The following is a 24,672-nucleotide window of genomic DNA, read 5'->3' as shown; positions in this document are numbered from 1 at the left end:
ACCATAGTATGAATTCAGAAAACATGTAATAAATTCTTGGAAATAAATAGTATCTGGAAGGTTAGATGTATGTATATATGATTAATATAAATGAAATGAAATAGCAAGGCTTATAAAATTTTTTAAATTTACAAAACCCCTTCTCAAATAAAAGATGGACTTTAGTCAAATATTATTCTCTCCCAGTAAACTGAAGCAACTAGGCACTAGACATGAGCCTTCCTCCCTTTAATGTGGTACCCACCATTGGTGTTTCCCACATCAGTGTGTGAAAGGACTTCACAAGCAAACAGTGGTAAAGAATGAAAGAGGAGGCTGAAAACAACCCAGTAGGCAATGTATTTGCCAATCACAAGGGCCTGGCATAGCCAGGTATTAAAATTCATGAAGACCTAAATTCAATCCCCTGGGCTGGGAAGACTGCCCGTCAATAAAGTGCCTGTCACTGTCACTTGAATACTTGGACTTGAGTTCAATCTCCAGGGCCAGAGAGATGTCTCTGGTGGTAAAGCGCTTGGCACAGGGGAATGAAGACTCCAATCCAATCCCTCATACCCATACAAAAAGCCATGCGTGGGTACCCTGTGCCTGTAATCCCAGTGCTTGGGAGGCAGAAGTCAAAGGATGGATCCCTGGAGCAGAGTGGGGTAGTAATGAGTTACTCATCTGACCCTTCCATCTACAAATGTTCCTTTAATAACTAGTTCTCGTGTAGTGCCACTGTATAATAGTGGCCAAAACTCTAAGAACCTGTCCTCCTGTGGTTTGCTGTAACCAACCAAACAAAGCCATCCCCATGAAAACTCTTATTCAGCATATCATTACTCAAAAAAGTCAAACACTGGGAACAACTCAGTGTCTGCCACTGTCCTGCCAGTCACAGCTTATATCACAGTAAGACTCTGGTTATCCATAAGAAAAAGGGCTTCTTGAACCCAGAAAAACCTTGGAAACATCATAGTTGGGACAATAAGCCTATTACCAAAGGGGAAGTATTTGATGTTTCCCTTTATTCGAGGTAATTAGAGCATCAAATATCTAAGTGAGAGAGTGGGATGGATAACACAGTAACTCCAAGGAAGAAGGGGTGGGAATTTGGTACTTTAAGGGTGTGAACATCGGTCTGAGATATAGAAGGAGTTGTCTGGATGGAAGGTGATGATGATTGTAGCACACTTCCTGAGGAAGGATCACTACCCAAGGAAGTGGGGTGCTTTTCTTGTTCTGCCTTTGCAAGGCTTAAAGTACGCCAAGAAGTCCAGATGAGAGTAAATGGTAAAGCCTGGATTTGAATCATGAATGTTCTGTGCATATTCTTAACTCCTGCCCCACTCTGCCTCTTTGACTGCAAGGATGCTCTTCAGACAGAGAAAAAGACAAATCAGAGAAAGTCTACCTGCTTCTGCCTGCCATGTGGCTGGCATCAGCCTCATCCTTGACAACTGTCTTTGACATAGAAGGTTAGTGTCAGGGCAGAAGAACATGTGGACAGTGTTAGAAAATGCTGGGCTCAAAGGTCACTAACACCTCCTACATAAATCTCCCTGGCATCTCCTCCATGGAGACATGGGAGACAATCTATCCTCTGTCCCATTTTTTCACTTCATGAAATGGCAGCTATTTTTTAAACAAGATTTCCTGCAATTAAATGTGTGTGTGTGTGTGTGTGTATGATTAAAAAAAAAAAAGCACAAGCAAAAAGCTTTTTTTTTTAAGGCGTTTTCTGTGGCAATAAGATCTAAAGCTTAAGTGTGCAGAAAGTCAGGCTTCAGGCCTGGCTACCAACATTCAGAGTCTAGGCTACAGGATCTATGCAGATTAATTTAAAATAAAAAAAATTTGGTCCCAGGGGTCCACACACAGGAGCATGTGTGAAAGGCGGACCATTCCAGACACCTTCAAGGCAATACGATCTACGAGTAAGTCCGGGCAATATGGAAGGTGAGGAGCTGGTGCTTGGCTTTGCTGAGCAGTAGTGGGACTGACACTTTAGGTGTGACAATCCGACAGGTTAAGTTGCTTACCTCAACTCAACCAACCCGGTCTTGGAGCCTCACTGTTAGCATGTCACCATGGGATGCTCCCTAGATGGCAGATGTACTCCAAGCCCAGTCTCCTCCAGGAAGGGTCCCATGTCATAAGCTTAGCCTGGAGTCTGCTAAGGTGTCCGCTGCAGCAAGGGGAGGAAGGTTTGATCCTTTCAGCCACTTTTCTTTTCTGAGAGTAGACAGCACACGTTGATTCTATTGACCATCTCACTTCCAGCAAATTTCAAGCCCAAGCTTTGTCACCAGCTACATTTAGCAGCCTGAAAAGGAGTGTCTAAGAAAAAGCCATATCTTTAAGCTTAAAGAAAACCAGAATAGACCCAGAAAGGTGGATAAGAGCAGGCCTCTTAAAACATTTACCTTGGACTGGGAGAATAGCTCAATGGTGGAGTCTGTCCAGCATGCACAAAGCCTTGGGTTTGATCCCTTTCATCCCATAGACTAGGGGTGATGGCGCATGCTTATAATCCTAGTAGCGTGTTGTAGGTAGAGGTAGGAGGAGCAGAATTCAAGGACATTTATCCTTGGCTATGTACTTACTTTGAGACCAGCCTGGAATTCATGAATCAGGATCTCTCTCTCTGTGTGTGTGTGTGTGTATGTGTGTGTGTGTGTGTGTGTGTGTGTGTGTGTGTGTGTCTTTCTCGCTCACACACACATACACGCACACAAACAAACACACACACAGTCTCACACATAAATATTTTAGAGCTTTGAAATCTCTGCTGACTAGAATGCACATTCATTTACATAAACAGTGTATATGGGTCCAGTTGATAATGCGTAAATGAATTAAAAGGCTCTCTGAACTCCTAAATGATCAGGTAATATGCCAAGCAAAAGAAGACTGTGTTTAGCTGCAATACTGACATCCTGTTCTGCCTCAGACAAGCTGTCCATCATCTCTGAGACTGGGCTTCTAAACAATGAGGCTGTCTGGTGAGCAACAAGGCAACTGGCTTTGCTCTGTCCTGGCACTGTTTGTCTTAGGAGATCAGCTCCTCTTGTACACCTGGCACTGGGTTGTTCTCCACACTCCTCAGGGAACATGGAGAGTACTTAAGGGGAAGCAAGCAATGGCCTGGTCAGAGCTGGGGAGCCACTGACTTTGGTAAACATGCCATCCCTGGGCAGGATGGCAGGCTCTTTCCCAACTCCCCTTGAAGGGGGTTTTTTTGTCCTTGGAACTGAGCAGAGAGGCTGGTAGAGTTCTCTCAGCTTTGGGTGTCCTGGGAGCTCACTACTGGGTCTTCCCATTCAGCCCAGTTAAATTTTTGTGCTTTATCCCCAAGATGTAACCCTCCAAAGATACTGCAAAATGCTGGTGGTTATAAGAAGGCAGATTGCTTCTTACTCTACAAAAGGATCAACCATGAGTTTGATATGTGCTCCCCAACTTCCTGGGACACGCTTGATAGAGCATTCAGAACTGAGAACCTTCTCCTAAATACAACGTTATGCCTTGGACTTCTGCTCTGCTTGCCTGGCCACATACAGCTGCGCTTGCCCTTGGCCATCACAGCCAAGGGTACTTCCCGAAAAGCCCTGTGGCTGCCTAGGCTTGCCTTCCCTTGGGATATCCTCACAGCCACACCATCCCTCTTGGTACCCTTTGAACTTTATAAAGCTCCGGTGAAATCTCTATCCATAAAAGATTAATTTATTCTAAATTCTCTTTCCTCCCAAACCCAGTAAGGGCACACTCCCTGGCAAGCAGAAAAGCTTTCAGAGTGACCCTTTGACCTCTGTTTCTGTTATTTCTAGGTAGATTATAAAAGTGTGTTGAGTTAGTAACAAAATATGTTAATTTCATGCATTTAAATAACTTTAAGGTTAGTCTACGGTACGGTGTGCTTAGAATTCAACAGATGGGGCAAAATCTTCTATTAGGTTTCTGGGGTGGGGTGGGGGGAGAAGAGGAGGAGGAATGGACAGAGAGAGACACAGGAAAGATAGGAGGAGAGGGCAAGTTGAAGAGGGTCAAGGAGGGGGAAAGAATAGGAGAAAGGACAGAGGAAGGAAGAAGGGAAGAAAAATGGGACATGAGGGAAAAGTGGAAGGGGAGAGAGAGAAAAGAATGGAGAGGAGAAGAAAGAGTGAGGGATAAGAGGAGGGGAGGGAGAGGAGGAAAAGGAGTGAAAACAATCCCCACTCCTCCCCAGTGTGGCTGGACACTGGAGCTGTAAGCTCTATGATAGGCACAACTTTGATCCTCAGGCAATTGCACCTGCCTAGAAGCAAGGAGCCAGCATCAGAACTCAGGGGCACAGGACTTGTAAACTGCTGAAACTAGCAAACCCACATTCATCTCAGGAGGCTTTCTGGTCCCCTAGATGATACGAGTTGATCAGGAAGTTTCTCCATAGCAGACTGGTTCTCTTCTGGAAGCAAATAATTGCCACATGCTTTGAAATCTTCAGGAGCCTCTTTGCCTTTAGAAACTGTCCTTTGGGAGGAAAGGAGACACCAACCCACCCATAAAAACCTTCAACTCAAAATTTGCCCTGTCTACAAGAAGTAGAAGGATAAAGAGGGAACAGAGATTGAGGGAATGGCTAACCAATGACTGGCCCAACTTAAGATTGACCCCATGGGAGAGAGCCAACCCCTGACACTATTAATGATACTCTGCTATGCTTGCAGACAGAAGCCTAGCATCACTAGCTTTTGAGAGGCATTATCCAGCATCTGATGGAAACAGATACAGAGACTCACAGCTAAACAACAGGCCAAGCTCCAGGAGTTTTCAGGAAGAGTAGGAGGAAGAATTGAGGGAGCCCAAGGGGTCAAGGACACCACAAGAAGACCTACAGAGTAAATTAACCTGGGCAGATGGGGGCTCACAGAGATTGAACCACCAACCAAAGAACATGCATGGGCTGGATCTAGGCCACATATGTAGCAGATGTGCAGCTTTGTCATCTTGCAGGTCCCCTAACAATTGGAGGAGAACCCTCTCTGACTCTGGTGCCTGCTTTTAGATCCCTTTCCCTTAGCTGGACTCTTAGCTGGACTGCCTTATCTGGCCCTGGTAGGAGGGGATACACCTAGCCGTGCTATGACTTGGTGTGCCAGGGTGGTTTAGTGCCCTTTCCATGAGAAGAAAGGGAGGGAGGCATTAAGGGCAAGATCAGGCTGTAAAGTAGATAGATAGATAGATAGATAGATAGATAGATAGATAGATAGATAAATAGACAGACAGATAGATAATGGACAGATGATAAATGATAGATACATACATAGATAAATAGATAGATAATAGATAGGAAAAAATGAAACTGTCCTTTGAGTTTTGATGTTTTCAGAACCCTGTAAGACAGCTTTGAAATGCAGTCAGATGTCTGTGAGAATGTTTCCTCCAGTCTAGCCTCCTGCCAAGCACGGGTTTTAATGGGGTTTAAGGTAAGCTAGTTAAGAGTCTCTTTGTCCAACTGACTCTAGAATTCTACCTAAAATGCAAGAAACCTTTGTGGTGAAATGCCCCGGGAGATGTCCCCTCTTTGTTTATAAAACAAGTCAGTTGCGAACACAGAAACATTGCTGCTAACCATCATTTTGATACACCTGGCATCGGCATGTGGTTTCTGAAACCATGGTCTCTGGAAAGCAAGTGTCTCCTACGCACTGCAGTTGTCCTTCCATACTTTTCTATGGTCTAAGCTGGCTCCCAGGAGCTCAGGTCTGACCTCTCTCGTTGTCCTCACTTTACTCCCACATCACAGAAGAGAAAATCTAAAAAGCCCAAGGCTCTGAAAGGTCCCTTGAGTACTAGGACCACACAGCAAGGACACATACAGATATGGTCATCCATGCCCAGGCTCCTTGGAGGCTGCTTCTCCATGTTGGCTGGAGAATCTCCCTAGCTCAGGAGTCCTAGTGTGATAGGATGTACAGTCCTCATCCACTACCCACTTCTTAGTAAATCTTTGCCCCCAGCCCCTCCCACCTTAGCTGAGCCCAACAAAGTGTCTTGAACACCAGGGAAACCACCACCTGGGGCTCACCACATATGGGCTGGTGGAACCCTCATCACTGGGATACAAAGGCATAGGTGCTCCAGGCCTCCAAGGGTGGGGGTGGGAGGAGGGTCCGGAGGGAACTTTATACTGCTAATGACTAGTTTCATTGTTAATAATAACATTCCCATGCATAGTTGTCTATATTTGAATAGTGAGATAGGAAAGACTGTTGGAGGATGAAACAAAGCCCTGGGTTAGACTGACAATGACAGTGCAGAAAGGCAGTGTTTGCAAAATCTCCCTGGGGGCTCCATGAAGGGGGGCGGTGCACAGAGGTACATGAAGCCTGGGCTTCCTTGGGTGTGTTCACATACCAAGAGTCTAACCGCTGAAGGAGCTTTTGCCCTGGTTGAGAGGAAGAAGAAAACCCTCACATCTTGTTTTGGCTTGTGCACCCAGGGAGGGTGGGGATTTGGGAAAGAAAGCCTGCATTTATGCTCAGCCTGACCGTGATTTACAGCAACTGACAAGCCAGCCCAAATCTACCCAGATCACAGCTTTAGCCTTGCAATGGAGACGCAGTACCTGGCAGAAGCCTGTAAAGGTAACAGCAGGGTCCCTTTTCAGAATTCTTTGGAGCAAGGAGAAAGGGGGCTGGAGAGGCTCTGAATCCATGGAGAGAGTATTTCCTGGGTGTGGAGACAGCCCACTGGTGCTGGCAGAGGGTCCTGAGGATCAGCCATACAGACGTTGCTGTCTGGAACTTTCTCTCACACCTGGGGACTTAGAAACTGTGTCTATGAGAGTTCTGACACGGGGGATACAGAGGCACAGCAACATGTGCTGTTAGCTCCCTGTGGCAAAGAACTGTATTTTAGAATTCTAGGAAGAGAAAGCCTCTCTTCTAAAGCATAAAGACTTGAACCAGACTTTGGGATAGACAATGCCTAGCATGTACAAGGGCAGGGCTAGCTCTCCTCTCTTCCTGGAAGAAGCAAAACAGAAGCTGAAGAAGGGGGTGGAGCAACATTAGGAGGCTGGTGTGTGTGTGTGTGTGTGTGTGTGTGTGTGTGTGTGTGTGTGTGTGTATGTGTGTGTGTGTGTGTGTGTGTGTGTGCTGCAAACTAGGGACGAGGCCCTCTGGCCATGATGGGTTAGATCTCTCCAGACTGAGGGAAAAGAGGCAAGAACGAATTGGGCCTCTAGAGGAGCTTTGCTTAGGGTACATTGCATTGCTGGGTTTGCTAGCAAGTTTGGGACCTTGCTGGGGGTGCTGTGGATGGACTGTGGCCTATCTGAGAGGCCCACTGGTGGCAGTGAAGGTAGTGGAAGTTGCCAGTTATAAGCTTTAATGATTGGTCGCGACAGGATTTGGTGGTGGTGACGGTGGTGTTGGTGAGCCACTTTACTTTGGGAAAATGGGCCAAGGGGGCAGGGCAGAGTGTTAAGGGCTTGGAGGGCTCACACTTAGTGGGGTTTAGGTTTAAGGTCCAGGAGAAGAGGGGAATGAGCCATTGGATGTTTGCCTCTGGAACCAGGAAGACTTAGGGGGGGGGGCATCCAGGCACTTGGGAGATTATGTGAAGGGAAAGGGAAGATAGCCTGAGGCAGAATCCTAATAAAAAGCTACTTCTAAAAGACCCTACAGAAAACAAAGCAGGGGGCCCAAGCAGAAAGTGCTAGATAAGCAGGGGAGGGCTGCAAAGAAAAGCTAACCTTGGGGCAACCAGTGGAATGCTAATGGCTTCTAAAAAGCAAGCCTCTCTAAGTACCCTGGGAGTTAGGTATACAGAGACACCTCCTGAGTACTCAATGGCTGAAATCAAAAGCCTGAAGAAAGGACTAGAGAGAATGCGGGAATGAGGGAAATGAGGCTCCAGGGCTCTTAGCTGTCTTCCTTTTCTGCTTGCAGGCATTTAGGGCATTTGCTCAGTGATAGGAAGGACTCAGCAACACACACAGAACAGCTAAGACTTTAGGAAGCAGCTATCAGTCCTCCAGGCGTTGGGGGAGTGGGGGGCAGGGAGCTGACTAGGAAGAGCGCAAATGAAGACCAGTTTGCGGTTTCTGAGACAACAGGTAGGTAGAAACTTACCCCGTGGTTTCCAGGCCCTGTGCCAAAACTGATGTTCCCTCTGGATGGCCTGGAGCCTGGTTACCCATCCCACAGGTAAAGACAATTGGCTGTGTTTTCACACAAAAGTTAAGAGCCACTTGGCAAAACCAGGAAAAGCTGGCAGCGACTTCCCTGCAACTCTGGGAGTAGGAGTGGAGCTCATCTTTAGAGCTCAGATGCTAGGGACTCTTCTTTGTAATTTTGGTGACTTTTTTTTTAACTGAGTCAATTCCCACAATATCATAAAAGTTCATCTTTAAGTTGTTTCCTGATCTTGTCTCCTATTTTTAATTCTAACAGAAGGGAGTGTGCTAGAATTAATCCCAGTCCACTCGGCAAGCTTCAAGATTCAGTGAGAGACTCCGCTTCAAAAACAAGATAAATAAATGACTTCCAAGGATGAAAACTTAAGATTGCCCTCTGGCCTCCATTCATATACATGTACAATGAACACACAGTGCGTGGACATGTGCAAACACACACACACACACACACCAGTGACATTTTGAAGTGTCTTCATAAGACATTTTCAAATATCCTATCCCTAAGTGAGTTCAACCAGAAGCCGTGCTCTGGCCATGCTTGCCACACGGTGATGGTGTTGTCACTGGCACCTAGAAGCCATCTATGAGAAGTAGCCCGCTGACCCCATCACTTTACTGGGGACTCGGCATTCAGAAGGCTCTGGAAGCCACAGCCTCTTTACACTGATTTGTACTTGCACCCCACACAGGCCCCAGCATGCTTTTCTCCATGGAGACTGGCCCTGGGAACTACTCTGAATAGGATGCTGACACTTGTCACCACCAGAAACTTAGCGCCGTCTTTAATTCATGTCAAGATGGCACCATGCTTAGAGAGGGCAGCTTCTACGTGAGAACGTACTGCCCTTGGGGGTCGGGGTGGGGTGTTAAAAGCCAAAAACATTCTTTGTGCTTCACGTTTCAGTTTATGGGACATTCATGGCATTAATTGCCAACTCTCAATGCTAATCAATGACTCTGCTTTGATTAATACCCTCTTAAGCATAGATTTTCATACATGTGAATATTTATATACAGACTAAATACTAGATTGTATTGGACTATATTACTCAAGAGCATCTTTCAAGGTTGGGTATTTTACACACATTTTGAGGATAATGGAGAGCAGGGCAACTTTCTTCACTAGGGGTGAGTAAACTAATCGTGCCTGCCACAGGGAATGAACTGAGCAAGTGACTACCAGGTGCCCTTCCAGGCTTTCATGACTTTCACCCTCTCTCCTTCCTGGTCACGTTGTTCTTTTTATCCCTGAGGCTGGAAAACACAAATGAGGTTCACACATAGCCTTTGCTTTCCAAAGCTTAGGAATTGGTAAGAAAATTCAGATTGTAGTATAGATGGAAAATGAAGGAAATACTTGCTGAACCTCATAGAATATCCTACAGTTACTAGCTAGCCATGAAAACTGTGAGAGGTACCCTCACCACATCAGTGTCTACTTGACAACAAGAAGTCCAACGCCCACCAAGCCAGCCTAGCTGTGTCTATGGCAATAGCCTTGGCTTCTCTGCAGTAGCATGGCCTCCTTGCCTTAGTTCATTAAGCTCTTCAAGTGACCTTGCCAGCTAAGGACAACTCTCTCCACTTTTGCAAAAGTCGTTTGAACACGCCTCTTCTTAGTTCCTAATATTTAGTTGAGTCACAATAATCCCCAGGAGCCTTATTCCTCTAGCCTGGGTCCCTAACCCTGTTTCTGTAGCTATATTGTTTGGAAATAGATGGTGACGTAAATGTCTCTCTAGCTCTCCGCTTCAGATGCAGAGCCTCTGGTTACCATTGCACACCAAAGGACTGGCACTTCAATGCATGAGTGTGTCCGTTAGTGAATGAATGAGTACACGCCTGCATACATACGTGAAAGGATGTATGCCAAAATTAAACATATAGAACATGGTATGGTGGCTTAAGCCTGTAATCCTAGCACTTGGGGAGTTGGGATAATAATATTGGGTTTGAGGCCAGCATGAGCTACATAGAGAAACCTGGACTCAAAAAATAAATGAAGGCATAAATAAAGTATTAAAGTTTCAGTAAAATAAAAATTGAATTAATATTCCCCTTTTTGACTCTTGTGGGTCTCAATGCTTTTGGCAAATCACTATCTACAAAAATATTTATATTACTATTCATAACAGTGGCAAAATCACAGTTATGAAGTAGTAGTGAAAATAATTTTACGGTTGTGGCTCACCACAACATTAGAAACTGTATTAAAGGGTTGGAGCATTAAGAAGGTTGAGAACCACTGAGGTATGCATATATGCATTTAAATTATATATGTAAATATGCATGCTTACATAGATTCTCTTATATGTGTTAGATATTGGTTTTTAATGTTTTCTTTCTTTAAAAGAAAATCTAGCTGTGCACGCCTGTAATCCTAGCAGAGGCAGGTGGATTGCTGAGAGTTCAAAGCCAGCCTCATCTACAAATCAGTCTGGGACAGCCAATGCTACACAGAGAAACCCTGTCTAGAAAAAAACCAAAACAGAAAGAAAGAAAGAAAGAAAGAAAGAAAGAAAGAAAGAAAGAAAGAAAGAAAACCTTTCATCACAAATGATACTGTGTCACAGAAGCACATTTTCCATATAGTATTTATTATATGTTGAGCATATCTACTGACAGTTCCTTACATAATTGATTTGGCATACCTATATAAAAATCTAAGATCCAAATATGTGTGAAAACAAATGCTACTTTTGATCTTCCTGAAATACACTTAATTTGCTTCATGTGAGTTTCACCCATTCTCCTAAAAATGACATGACTTTGTCTTTCGGGCACAAAGAAATCCATTGTGTGTGTATACATTCTGCTGTGTGTGTATTCTTTATCCATCCTTCTGCTGGTGGATACCCATGTTGGTTCCATTGCTCAGCTCTTATGAGTGATGCTGCAGTAAGTAAGCACTGCTGACACGCAGTTTTTAGGTTTCATGCTCAGGAATGGTTTATCTGGTGTGTTAGCTAGACTTACATCAACTTGACACACAACCTAGAGTGATCTGAAAGGAGGAAACCTTAACTGAGAAGATACCTTCATAAGATCCAGCTGTAGAGCACTTCCTAATTAGTTATGATGGGGAAGGGCCCAGCCCATTATGCATGGGGCCATGCCTGGCCTGGTGGTCCTGGGTTCTATAAGAAAGCAGGCTGGGCAAGCCATGAGGAGTAAGCCAGTAAGCAGCACCCCTCCATGGCCTCTGCCTCAACTCCTGCCCCCAGATTCTAATCCTATTTAAGGTCTTTTCCTGACTTCATGCACTATGATGTGGAAATGTAAGCCAAAAAAACAAAAACAAAAAAACAAACAAAAAAAAACCACCTTTCTTCCCAACTTGCTTTTTGGTCATGGTGTTTTGTTACAACAATGGAAACCCTAACTACGAAAATCTGATCAGCCTGCACAATTGTCATTAAAGTTGTTTCTGAGCAAGTTCTTTGTCATACTTATAGTTTCTCTCAGTTGGGTGAGTGTGACAGCATTACACTAGGGGAGACTTTAAAAAGTGTGAGTGAGATGGGTGGTGGTGATGGTGGTGGTGGTGCACGCCTTTAATCCCAGCACTTGGGAGGCAGAGCAGGAGGATGTCTGTGAGATCGAGGCCAGCCTGGTCTACAGAGAGAGTTCCAGGACAGCTAGCACTGTTGCACAGAGAAATCTTGTCTCAAAAACCAAAACAACCCCCCAAAAACAAACAAACAAACAAACAAAAAAGTGTGAATGAGGAAGGAGCCAACATGGTGATTCATTTCTGTAATCCCAGCTCTCGGGATGGTCTGAGTTCAAGACCAGCCTGGCTCATTTAGTTATACATGGAGACCTTGCCTCAAAGGAAATAAACACCTGGCTCCAGTTCTCCTCTAAAAGTATGAAGGTTTCCTTTTGCTCTTCCATGGCATTTACCCTATAATGTGTCAGAAGAACCAGAGAATTGCTATTGTGCTCCTATTCAGAAAATAAATGTACCTTTCAGAGAACTCTGTGCTTAAATGTCAGGCATCAGATTGTCATACCTTCAAGTGAGGCTAGCTCCAGCCTTCCAACCTCTTCCTATTACTTCTTTCACAGACTCTCAGTGGAGGTTTCCTTCATCCATTCACCTTTACCCACATTTCCCCATGTTTTACAATGTCCATAAAAACCCATGTTTTCAAAACGCAATAATCTTAACACACAAGAAGGGAGGAGGAAGTGAGTTTGCTTTACATTTCCTAAGCAAACCCCGAGACAAGAGATTGTTAGTGGCTGGGAGTGGCACCTTCCTGTCCTGGTTAGTTTTTTGTCAGCTTGACACAAGCCAGAGTCATTTGGGAAGATGGAACCTCAACTGAGAAAATCCTTCCATTAGATTAGCCTATGGGCAAGCCTGTGAGACATTTTCTTGATTGATGATTGATGTGTGAGGAGCCATCCCACTGTAGGCAGTGCTCCCATGGGTGGGTAGTCCTGGCTTGTGTAAAAGCAAACTGAGCAAGCCATGAGGAGCAAGCCAGTAAGCAGCACTCCCCCATGGCTTCGGAATCAGCTCTCGCCTTGACTTCCCTGGATGACAGACTATATGCTGTGAGATGAAATAAACTCTTTCCTTCCCAAGATGCATTTGGTTCTGGTATTTTATCACAGTAATAGAAGCCCTAACTAAGAAGTTTCGGCTGTCATTCACATGCACGCAAACACTTGCACACGCACAACTTGTGCATCATAGTGAATCCTCAAGAAAATGATTTAAAAACATTCAAACTAAGCAGTGCTTAAACCTAAAATCTGACACCGCTCAGATTTTTGTTTTCACTTACTTATTTAAACAGTGTCTTACTATGCAGCCTTGGCTAGGCTGGCCCCTGTTCCTTCCTACAATTGCTGGGGTGAAAGGCATGCGCCATGGAGTCTAGCTATCGCTCAGTTGTCATAGCACAGCCCATAGCATTCAGGAACCAACATTCCTGCGTTTTCATCTCTGGAGAAAACTGTCCTCTTCGCTCAGGGCCTCTATGTACTCACAGAGGACACCTCACACTTGTAGGATGCATGGTACAGTTTTTCTTTTTAGTCCATTTATTCTCTGCTTATAGATACAACTAGGCTCTCTGTTGCCCCTGGGCTGGGTCCATCCCTGAAGATACACTTTGTTATTGTTAGTTGTAGCAAGTGGTCAGTCTGTAACTACACCTGATATATAAACTAAACATTTTCTTTATTGTGTATGTGTGTGTGTGTGTGTGTGTGTGTGTGAGAGAGAGAGAGAGAGAGAGAGAGAGAGAGAGAGAGAGAGAGAGAGAGAGAGAGCGAGAGAGAGCCTACAGGGTATAATACAGGGACTGACATCACCCAGAGAAATCCACTAGGGTCTTGGAATTCATCCTGTGGAATAAGGGAGACCAGAGAAGTCCAATCAATACTTTCCTGGGTCATCTCAAACTGCTATCTCAGAAGTTTATTTTTTCTGGGTCTTGATGGCTGATGGTGAGGCCAGGAGAGAGGAACTTCTTAGGGTTTTCTGGCCATCCTTTCTGGTCACTGCCACTGAGCAGTGTCATCATACCCTTAGCCTTCATCCTTACTTGGTCTGTCCGCTGTGTAAGTAGTATCCATCCCCTTTGTCTAAGGGCATCATTTGGATTAGCTCAAGGAGTTTCCCCCATGAGCACAATTTAGCACCATTGTATTCCAATACCCCATTATCAAATATGGTTGTAATCACAGATTCTGGGAAGATGAAAGCACTAACCATGTATTAGAGGGGACACACCTGCTACAGACACCCCTGTACTGTATGGAGCTCTGCCTCACCCCACCAGAGCAGAGCTGCACCCTTGCCAGGCAAGAGTGCTTCTGAGTTGTAGCTGGGCAGCTTTTAGGCTCATTTTGAGTTGAATTAGTTCATTCTGTGATTCTTGCCCCACTTTTGGAGTTATCCTTGAAAGGAGACATGGAGGACGGATGTGTACTGGGTCTCTGTACTCAGGGCTGTGAAATAAAAGTACACACACACACACACACACACACACACACACACACACACACACACTTACAGAAAGGTTATATTTGGGTGTGATAGTGTCTAGTGGAAAGTAGGAGAGCCTGAGTTCCAGCCACTCTGGGCTACATAATAAGCTCCTGTTTGGGTTTTTTTTAAGGGGAGGGGTTATAGAAGGAGAGGGAAGAGAAGGGGAACACATGATCATCTTGAGCCGTTTAATCGTTTGTGTGGCACTCTACCTGTCTTTCTTCCCTCCCTGACTTCAGATGGGCTCATTTCCCACTGCACTGTAGGAAGACAGAACGGGCTTGTCTCACAGGCCATGATGTATTCCTGGTGCTGGAGCTAAAGAGCTTGCAGCTCTCCTGGGCACTAAGTTCCCTCCTTCAGGGAATTACCAGACCTGCTGTGAGCCACTGTCCCCCTAGAAGAGGACTCCCACAGGCCCTGCCTCCAAGGGGCCCATCTATGACTTACTAAATCACTCCTCAATAACCACTTTTAGCATTTAAACAAAAGTGGTAAGTGTCAGTTAATTCTCCCTAGGGTGGCCTTCCATGATAAAGCCTGAGATTCTTTGGAGAGAGAAGCTTCCAGGCTTGAAAGAGTAAGTAACTGCCTTCCACCCTCTGCTCTCAGGCCTCAAGGTGTGTTTCCTGAGTCTTCAGCACAAACATCTGCTCTTAGGCTACAACTACCCTTCTAACTGACTGAGACTCAACACAAAGGAAGCCAGAGATGTCACAGTATGATTGCACATGTACTTGTGAGCTAGGGACCATCACCCCAGTCATCATCATCCCTAACTTCTGTGCCCTTCTTCAGACTTAACCCCTCCCTGGGGAAGACAAGGCAGGGATCTGGGAGAGTGAAGAATGACATCATTGTCTTTCGTGGTCTCAGATAACAGCTTGATCACAATGTAACTGACAGGCTAGTCACCTTTTAAATACTCAGCTCGGTCGTCTTCGGCAGCTTAGAGTGCACCAAGTGTCCCCAGTGTCTAATTGACAGCTCTTCATCACCTCCAGAGAAACCCTGCATCCACAAGCAAATACTCCCCCATCGAGTCCCTGGCAAAGGTTTTGGGGGCAAAGAGGCCGACTTGTTTGAAAGACCCACATGCATGCACGCACGCACGCACACACCCACGCACGCACACACCCACGCACGCACGCACGTTGAAAGTTACGCTCAGTGATTAGAAACAAAGGCACAACGCAAACTCAGCGATGCTCTAGAGAACTCCCTTGGTATTGAAGGAAACTTCTTGGCTTTTCTTTGGATCTGTTGAAGTCCAGCTCTGGACAGAGCAAACAAGTGAAGGAAGATGGAAAGCGTGCTCTGGAAGAAACAAACGGATCCTGCTGGGAAGAGCGCTCAGTTCCCCAGGCACAGCAGCTTCAGCCACTGACTTCCCTTGGAGCACCGAGACTCTTAACACAGGCTAGTTGGTAGTTTTCCCAATGATAACAGAGTTTGGGGACACAGTGAATAGTAGAAGGATGACAGTGGGCTGAAAAGGTGAGCGAGACTGGGGCATGCCTGCCACAGTCAGACACGCAGCCACTGTCTTTTTCAATATGTATTGTTGGTTTTCAGGAAACTCATGCCAGCCTCAGCTCTCTTGGGGGGAGGGGGGAAGTACAAACACATGATGAGGGCCCTGTCCTCAAGGAGGTCACAGTGTCACAGTCACTTTGGGGCACGTTCAGAAGTCTGAGGGAAAAGCCACATATCTCAATAGCACAGGGCATGGGTAACAGAAACTAGAGGGAAACAGTCCTGGAAAGATCTAAAGGTTAAGAAAGGGAAGAAGTGATTTCCTCCTAGCTGACTAGGTGTCTGTACCCCTCACTAGATACACATGCACACACACCTGTGTGACTGTGTGCAATGCACTCACACTGATACAGACTTTTACATGCACACATGCACAGATAGATACTTGTACACACACACACAAACGCACATGCACACACATACACGTATACACATACACACACACACACTTAACAAAAGTAGCCTCTGGTTACTAAGCATTTGCTGCTGCTAAGTTTATAACTTATGCTCTCCATGGCCACCACACAGGCTTTCTTAAACAGGCAGAAGCATATCATTATCCCCCACTTTCCCAGAGAAACTGAGACAGGTAGAGCATCCTGAAGCTGGCAGGTGGACTGGATCCAGCAATGTCTGCTTCCTCGAGCAAGTTCCTGAGTGTTCTGTCTTGGGAAGCAGCACATTACTTCAGTGACAACAGCTCTGACTTGCTGGCTCCAGGAACAAAATGAAGGTGTCTACATGGGTAGGGGACCAAGGGACTGGAGTCTGGGAAGAAAGAAGAGAGGGCACACTGGCTGGGCCAGGCAACAGAGCAGAACAAAGATCACTGTAGCTTTAATCTGTGGGCACAGGCACCAGGGAACTTAACTCACCAAGAGCCACCCTAAGTAGGCAAAAGTATATATGCTTGCCATCGGAGGTCTTAGAGGGCTCTGGGAAATGAAAGGCTGCCAAAGCCAAAATAGCCCTTGTAGAGGTCAGTCCGCAGTGCCCTGTGGTACCCACCTTTGTCATAAGTCAAACCTCTTGTCTAATAAGTTCTTCCAAGACCTGTGTGTCCAGCACCTCTCCATATCCGGCTACCATGGAGACAAAGGATGGTGTAACTGACCAAAGACTCCGTAGAAAACCATCCTGAGAATCCAGGCATGGCTGCTACTCTAAAAAGAACAAGCGAGAGGAAAGGCAATGAACATCTTCACAAAGAAAAGCTCACCAGCTACAGGGATCACAGCTGATTTAAAGGGGCGGGGCAGAAATTTAGCAGATCCCAGCACTGGCTCACTAGGCTGAACTGAATCACCTTCAGCCAGGCAGTGTCCTTAAGTGAAAGCAATTCAGAGCATGGCTGGACCCAGAACTCCTGGGTCTACAGGAGGGGCAATTAACCCCTCTGTGTTATCTTTCACATCTGTAGTGATAGTACCATGTTCAGAAGACCCACACCTGAGAGGCAAGGACAGTAGTATCTGACACAAAGGGAGCCCTGTCAGTAAGGAACTCACCTCTGCTTAGTGTCCTGGCTGCGAACTTGAGGCCTGTGCTGACCATGGAGCTGTTCACATATAGGGGGCTCTTGAGGAAAGAAGGGCTCTTTAAAGAGTCTGTGAAAGGCTATCTATAGGGGACCACAGATAGGGGGACGTTTTGAAAGGAGCATATAAATTGGTTAATAGGTTTTAGATCCCTCCAAACACTGATTCCTTAAAAGCTACCTCAAGTGAATTGAAGGCAAATGTCTGCCCCATTCTAGTGCAATGGTACAAAGCATAGAAAGAGCCCAAGTTTTCCACCTCTGGAGACATCCGGTGATTAACTATAATGCCAGCGACAGGAGTACAGTTCGCATATGTGCTGGGCACTGTGGGTTACAAAAGGACAATCAACAACCATGGGTTAACTTGACCCTAAACAAGTTTAGAGAAGTAACTAGTTACAGTGATACTTATAATCAGTCAGTCATAAGTTTATGGATTGGGATGGAGAGACAGATCAGCAGTTAAAAGCAGCAGCTTCCTTTGCATAGGACCTGGATTTGGTTCTCAGCACCTACATGATGGCTCACAACAAACTGTGACTCCCTCTTCTGATGTCTACAGCCACCAGGCACATGTGTGGCGTAGATACACATGTGCAGGCAAATACTCATACACCTACATTTAAAAATCTTAAAAAAAAAAAATTAAGTACACCAGCATTCCTTTAAACAGAAGAAAAACGAACGAATAAAAATAAGCACAAATGCCTTTCCTCTCAAAGAGGAACCTTGACTATTTCATCTGTGAAGGACTGAAGATAGATTCTCTGTCCACTCCCAGCACATGCTCTGATTCTAGAACACCTGGTTTCGACTCCGCCCTTTGTCATGTGCTGGCCTCAGGAGGTGGTTCTTCAGGACTTGGTGTACTTCTGCCAGGGTGACAAGAGGCCTATGGGGAAGATCAAACCTACCCTCCGCACCTGGAGCTATGGCATTTGTAGATGAAAACTGTGTCTAAAGTACTATTTAACATCAGACCCGCTGAAAGGCTGCTCAGGAACAGAGAATGTATTTACATTCCATCAGTAGACCATGCTTACATTGTCTAGCATCATCTATCTGGCTGTCTATACATCTACTTATGTACTAACTTATCCATTGACCCATAACCCCATCAATCTGTTTATCCATCTCCTATTTGTCCATCTGTATCCCCCTCACTCTCTCTCCTGTCTATCCATACATCTAGCCATCTGTCTATCAACCTCCCATCCATCTGCCCACCCACTCCTTTTATCTAACTATCTATCCACCTATTTACTCATCTGTTCCTGTCCATTTGTTGTCTATCTGTGCATCTCAATGCTAGGACTCTGGTGCTGGCCTCAAACAAGTACTCTACCACTGACCTTTACCCACAGCACTGTTTTGTTTTCCTTTGTGCCTATTTATATTTTATTGACACGCAGCATGTGATACGTGGCAGTTCTAGGACAGCAGAACAGTGTAAACCATATTAGCCCTGAGAAATAGTCTGTTCTTTGCTTATGTAGGATTTAAAAGTTTATAAGCAATTCGTATATATTCCTTATTCTGAGTTGCAAAATACCCTGTTTTATTTAAACGAGGACAGGGAAGAACTGAGTAGAAAATGAAAAGGATTCCAGGGCTTTTCTAGGGCCTCCGAGGCACCAGAATTGGTCTGAGACACCCCAGCTTTCCTCTGCTCTTATGTGTGATGCAAGATTCAGAAACCTGAAACAGACCTTCGTGCTGTGCAAAAGGCCCTGGTGCCACCAGGTTCTTAGAAGTCCCAAGGTTTCTATAGAGGGAGGCAGTATCTGGCACACCATTTGCCTTCTTATGCATGCATCTTCACTAAGTCTAGAAACCATGACAAAGCCAGAGGCTCAGGCCTTGCAGGGGTCCCTTTCACCCATTCAAATGCCTCAAACCCAGTTTTAATGCCTTCAAGGGGTGGGGAGAATACCCCAGGCTACATAGGGCATAGGCTCTTAGCTTAGAGCCTTTCTAGGGCTCCCAGGGACAGGAGCTTGGAAGATACTTTTTCTCCTTTAGGTTTTATTTATTTGTTTGTTTTTTATGATGCTGGAAGTGGAGCCTAAGAACCAAGCCCAGCAAAAAAATCTTAGCCTCAGCTACGTCCCTAGGTCCTTCTCTTTCCTAAGGTCCTTTCCTTGATAGGATTTTTATTTTGTAGAATTTCCTGTCTCTATGAGGGGAGTAGGGGCTGATCCACAGGACATGGTCCTCTTTCCAGTAGGGCCATTGTGTGCTGGGTGCCCTTGTTTCACACTGAGCAAGACTTGCAGCTTAGTTGTCACCTTGGTGCTAACAGGTGCCTTCATCTCCCTCACTTCCCCTTGAAGTGTTGTGCAATGCTTTTTCTTCCCAACCACATTTCCCAGTGACCCTATTGGTCAAGTAGAAATTCCCCAGGTGCAAATGAAGACACTGTGGGAGGGTTATAGACTGCTAAGGGAGTGTCTCCGGGAGCAGAGCTGTGAAGGAGCACATGCCATCTTGTCTCCAGCAACGGAAGCAAGCTGAGGTGACAAGCCTGCCACCTGATAACCTAGAGGAAGACAAGGCCCCAGATCTCCAGGGTTGGTGAATGGAGCAGCCTGGCAGGATGCCAGCTGAAGACAGGTAATAGCCATTTCAGATGCAGGTGACTGAAGCATCTTTTAGAGCTAGTCCCTCACTGAAACTCATACAAAGTCCTGAACTATTAAGCATGGACTTGACTAACTGATCCCAGATGTCTGGTTGCAAGCCCCTCCTCCTCCCCAGCAACATGAGTGGCAGAATAGGCACTGTATTATGTATGTTTACAGGAGATTTTTAAAACCTTAATATTCACATCAAGACAGGCAGCTTACAGGACTCTGTTCCCTGAAGGCTTGCCTCTGCCCACACCTTTCTTCTTAGAAAGTAGATCCTTGGCCTGCTTCTGCACTCACGGGGATTGCTCTCAGCAGAACCTCAGCCTAGACATGGCCACATGACAACTCTCAGCCAATGACATCTGGGGAGGCATGGCACATGATGTGCCTCCTAAGCCTATGCATCAGTCCTGGGCTCTGGACTGTGACTGTTACCTCAATAAGCAGGAATGCCCTAGTAATGGCCTAGCCTCTGAAGTGATAAATGAGGGACAAGAACAAGCAATCAACCTTTGCATTGGGGAACACTGAGAATTCAAAGGTGTGACTCTGTTTTCCTTGTATACTGGTTAGTTTTTCTCGTCAACATGACACAAACTAAATTCACATGGGAAGAAGAACTTCAGGTGAGGAATGGCCTCTGTCAGATTGGCATGTCTGTGGGGCTTCTTCTTGATCGTTAACTCAGATAGGAAGGTCCGGTTCACTGTGAGCGTTGTCACAATAAGAAAGTTGGCAGAGCATGAGCCATAGGGAGCAAGCCAATAAGCAGCAGTCTTCCATGGTATCTGAGTCTCCAGAAGAGAGACAGTGAGCAGGAAGTGTGGCCCAAATAAACCTTTCCTCCAGAAATTGCTTAGGGCCAAAGTAGTGTATCACAGCAACAGGAAGTGAAGTAGAACATACTGCAATCAGAAAAGGGACCAGTGCATCCTAGTATTAACTTTCCAGGATTTAGTAAGAGTTCATGTCATGGGCATGTCCTGAAACTCCACACATTGTTGTGTCATTAAACCCCACCCATGGGCATGTTATGAAAAGCCTACATTTACAATGGACACAGGTTACAACCACTGGGACAGGGGGAACAAACTGGCACTTCTTTCATTTTGTGCCATTTAAATTTTTTCCCTCTGTACCTATTCCAAAATAAAATTTAAGGAGAATTGTGAACATTAAAAATGGATGTCCCCTACTAGAAGATAATCAAGGCTGGCAGATCTGGACGCAGGGGGGCCTGCACAAACTACTGTACCAACTAAGGACAATGCATGCAGATCTAGTTAATGGACAGTGCATTTTCCACAGTTGTGTGGAGAGCAGGGACATGCTCTGACATGAACTCTGGTGATCCCCATTTGACCACTGTCCCTTGGTGGGGAGGTCTGGTGGCACTCAGAGGAAGGAGAAGCAAGCTATCCCTATGAGACCTGATAGGCTGTGATCATATGGAGAGGGAGGAGGTCCCCTTTTGTCACAGGCCTAGGGGATGGGAATAGGGTGAAAGAAGGAGGGGGAAATGGGAAGATACAAGTGAGGGGATAATCTAAATGTAATCTGAATGAATTATTTAAATAAAAAAAGTAAAATGGCTGTCATTAGCTAAGCTGTGGTGGCACATGCCTTTAATCCCAGTACTCAGGAGGTAGAGGCAAGTGGACAACTGAGTTTGACACCAGCCTCGTCTAGAGAGTGAGATCCAGAGTAGCCAGCGCTACACAGAGAAATTCTGTCCAAAAACCAAAACAAACGGGGGCTGTCATTTTCACAAGAGAGAAAAAAAAAACCATGGTGAGAAGAGTAATAAGATGAAACATATCATAAGAAATGCAACTCCGGCTGTGCTCACCCCCTCTGTGGTGTGGCTTACTTGTTCACGGACCTGCTTCTCTGGGTACTGTGATGGTTTTCTTATACTACCTTTGGAGGTGCTGAGCTGAGGACAGAAACACGACCCCTGGTCCAACCGCCACTACATGGTTGCTGCTGTCTCTCACCTGCATGCTCTACTGACAGTCCATTCCTGTGACTCCTCCGTCGCAGCTTGCATGTGAACTCTGAAGGACATGCGCTGGAGGTGACAGTCGGTGGCGGGTCCTATTATATAGGCATCAATGTTCCCAGGTTCTCGTGTCCCAAGACAGAGGATTGTATCAGGGATATGCTGTAAGACAGTAAAAACAGACGCTGTTCATTAACAAAGAAAAAAAAATTAAAAAACCACTTCTGAGACAGGAGTAGGCTACTGAGCAGGGAAAGGTGGTTGCTCGGAAGCACAAGGCCACCAGGCTCATGTGATGCACTGCTTGCTGTATGTAACTCAGATCGAGGATGGGTTTCTGGTCTTTCTTGGACAAGTGACTTCTTATTAATACCGTGCTCATGTTGATGTGGCTCTAGCTCCACATCCATGCTCTCTGAAGTGAGTGCTTAGATATAGCAACCTGGTTGGCCCAGCTTAGTTTAGGCTCCCTCTACTTCCCCAAGCCCAGAATCCATTCCCTAGAGAATGCGTGTCCTGGGTAACAGGGAGCATTGTGCAGTGACTTCCACACAGCACTCTCTCCCAGCTCATAGCATCTCTCTAGTTGCTGTTTAGTTGTAAAAAGGGTGACAGGCTCTCCCTAGCCTAGGAGGAGCCCTCCTCTCTAATTCTATTACCATGGTTACTGCTATATTTCCAGGCACACTAGCATTTGTAGGGGACTGGGAGGAAGAGAGGAAACGGAGACAGTCTATGGGGCCAAGCATACAGGAGCCTGTGGAAACTAAAGGGAGGGGCCATTGGATCCCTCTGGAGATAGAATTATGTGGTTGTGAGCCTCCAGGCACGGGTGCTAGGAACTAAACTCAACCACCTTTGGAAGAGCCACAAGCCCTCTTCAGCACTGAGCCACTTCTCCGCTCCTACATCAACATTTCATGCCATATTCGGAACATGTAACTGTGTGGGCTTTGGGGTTTGACCTCACTACTTCCCATAGACAAAAATTCTCTGTAATGTAAACCTATAAAAACTATCAACAAACATACATATACAAATAGACATACTTATTCTATTTTCTCATTCAAAGGCATCTCATATAACAAAAAGGGTTTTCTGCAAGATTATTGGTGTTAAGTAAATTTTCCAGAAGGGTTTGGAAGAAGAGCTTCTAAACCCTTCTCATATATACGTTAGAAATGGGGCCTAGGGCCTAGGAAATAACAGCATACATGACATATGTATAACCTTGTGTCTATATGGGTCTGCACAGGTTCGTGCAAAGACATAGACACTTGCAAGTGGTATCCACCTGTTTGTGATTTTATTCTTTCCACCTTGTCAGCATCCTCCTCTGTCTTTAAGAAACGTACTACCTTGGAGGTGCCAAGGTCCAGAAGAGGAACTGCACCTGTCTCACCCTATGGGAACTAAAATTCAAAGATCCTAGCCCATGAGAAATTCTTTCCTGCACTTGAGTTAGGAAGTGAGGGATCCTGTGATGGTGAGTGTAGACAGTGGTGGTCCATTTCAGTGTTCACAGCTGCAAAGATGGTAGGAGAGTCCCCGGTGCAACTACCTGGGTGGCCACTGAGGGCTGTTTGCTCAAGCACTCATTGGCATGGTGGTACTGGCCTTGCCTCAGCTTAGTCCTTCCTCTATTTGCAAGCCAGGTTCTGCAGTCCTGCTGACCATCAGCTGCCTGATAAATGTCTTCTGGTCTCTAACTGGAGAGATTTCTACTGCTGGCAAGGACATGGAGGTGCGGAGTGTGGTGCTGGAAGATAAGGCATTCAGTTCAGCGCCAGACACGACTGTGGGACTCCAGAGCTCCACAACTACAGGCATGCATGTGCGGAAGCTGCTGGTCTAGACTCTGAAGAAATGGCTTCCCGTTTAGGGAGCCCGAGTCCATTAGTGAACTCTGTTAGTGGGTCAAGAAGAGTAATAGCTAGTAAATATTTTATTAGCATGGTTTGAATCTTACTAATGGGAAAGCCAAATACTTCACAGAGTCCTATTCAGCATGAGGCTGTTCCTCAGCATAGGGTGCCTGCTGTTTGCCAGGGTCTGGAGGAATACTCAGAGATGTCCATGGAGAATTATATGGGCATCCAGGATGCCCACTGGTCTGCAGCTAACCATCAGATGCTCCTACCATGACCCACCCCTGTCATGTACCCACAGCTAACCCTCTGACTATGGCACAGAACGTTTCTGACTATACTAGTACGTTAATGTCTCTCCATGTTGGAAATTAAACGAATGTCTTTCATCAGCGTGTTTCAAAAAGCGAAGTACTAAAATACATTAAATATAATAATAAGACTCATTACACAATGCGTTTCATTCTGAAGATTATTAAACTCTTTACAAACCAAAAGAAAAATAACCAACTGTAATAGCAACAAAGATATAGCACTCACAGAAGCTCAATCGATCATGGGAGCAATCACAGTGTGCTTTCTATGCCTATTTGTAAAATTTACCTCACAGAGGTGGGGAAGGGGATTGGGGAGTGGGTGAGAAAAATCAAGCTTAAATTAAAAGCAAATTTCTGATTTTTCCTTCCAATTGATAAGATTGGCTAATCTTTTTTTTTTTTAAATTTGGACTGTGTAGGCATATTCTTTTTTAATTAAATATTTTTATTATGTTTCTTTTTTAACATATACATTTATATTATCGCACATGAGTAAAATAAACTACATATAGCAGGAAGAACTACGAGATAATCAGGAATTATATAAATGTTACATTCATAGTGATTTGGCTATTTGTATTTGGCAAACTTGATGTAAACAT

The sequence above is a fragment of the Acomys minous genome (genome assembly GCF_964271855.1).
Source record: "Acomys minous genome assembly, chromosome: 8".
NCBI lineage: Eukaryota > Metazoa > Chordata > Mammalia > Rodentia > Muridae > Acomys > Acomys minous.
Note: the sequence above shows the minus strand (reverse complement) of the source record.